The following is a 1,330-nucleotide window of genomic DNA, read 5'->3' on the forward strand; positions in this document are numbered from 1 at the left end:
ACAGGCATGTGCCACCATGCCTGGCTAATTTTTTCTATATATTTTTAGTTGTCCGATTAATTTCTTTCTATTTTTAGTAGAGACGGGGGTCTAGCTCTTGTTCAAGCTGGTCTCGAACTCCTGACCTTGAGCGATCCGCCCGCCTCGGCCTCCCAGAGAGCTAGGATTACAGGCGTGAGCCACCACGCCCGGCCCCAGCCTCAGTTTTTAAAATGATAACCACTAGCCATTGAGCAGAGAGTTTATTTTTAAAATAGATGTACATAGTTTTGGGGTACATGTGATCATTTAGTACATTCATCTAATTTTTAAAGATCAAATCAGTGTACTTGGGATATCTATCACCTTAAATATTTGTCTTTGTGCTAGAAACATTCAAATTACTCTGTTCTAGCTATTTTGGAATGTACAATAGATTATTGTAAACTATAGTTTTGCCCTACTGATTTATCAAACACTAGGTCTTATTTTTTCTATCAGACAGTATATTTGTAAGCATTAATCAACTTATTTTTATTCCCCCTCCCTCCACCCTTCCTGGCCCCTGGTAACCACCAATCTTTTCTCTATCTTCATGAGATTCACTTTTTTAGCTCCCACATATGAGTGAGAACATGTGATATTTGTCTTTCTGTGCTTGGCTTATTTTATTTAACATAATAACCTTCAATTCCATTCCATTTTTTTCTTTTTCTTTTCTTTTTTTTTTTTTTTTGAGACAGAGTCTGGCTCTGTTTCCCGGGCTAGAGTGCCGTGGCGTCATCCTAGCTCACAGCAACCTCAGACTCCTGGGCTCAAGTGATCCTCCTGCCTCAGCCTCCCGAGCAGCTGGGACTACAGGCATGCGCCACCATGCCCGGCTAATTTTTTCTATTTTTAGTTGTTTGGCCAATTTCTTTCTATTTATAGTAGAGATGGGGTCTCGCTCTTGCTCAGGCTGATCTTGAACTCCTGAACTCGAACAATCCGCCCGCCTTGGCCTCCCAGAGTGCTGGGATTACAGGTGTGAGCCACCGCGCCCGGCCCATCCCATTTTTTAATCGGGTAGTTTGTTTTATTTTTGAGTTGTAAGAGTTCTTTACATATTCCGGATATAAGTCCTATATCAGATAAATGATTTGCAAATATTTTATTTTGTGGCTTATCTTTTAATTTTTTAATGATATCTCTTGAAGTGCAAAAGTTTTTAATTTTGGCCAAGTCCAGTTTATTTTTTTTTCTTTTATGGATTGCACTTTTGGTGTCATATCTAAGAACTCTTTGCTTACACCAAGGTCCCAAAGAGTTTCTCCTATGTTTTCTTCTAGAAGTTTTATAGTTTGGACTCTTA

This window comes from Propithecus coquereli, unplaced genomic scaffold (assembly GCF_000956105.1).
Source record: "Propithecus coquereli isolate 6110/MARCELLA unplaced genomic scaffold, Pcoq_1.0 Scaffold50, whole genome shotgun sequence".
Taxonomy (NCBI): domain Eukaryota; kingdom Metazoa; phylum Chordata; class Mammalia; order Primates; family Indriidae; genus Propithecus; species Propithecus coquereli.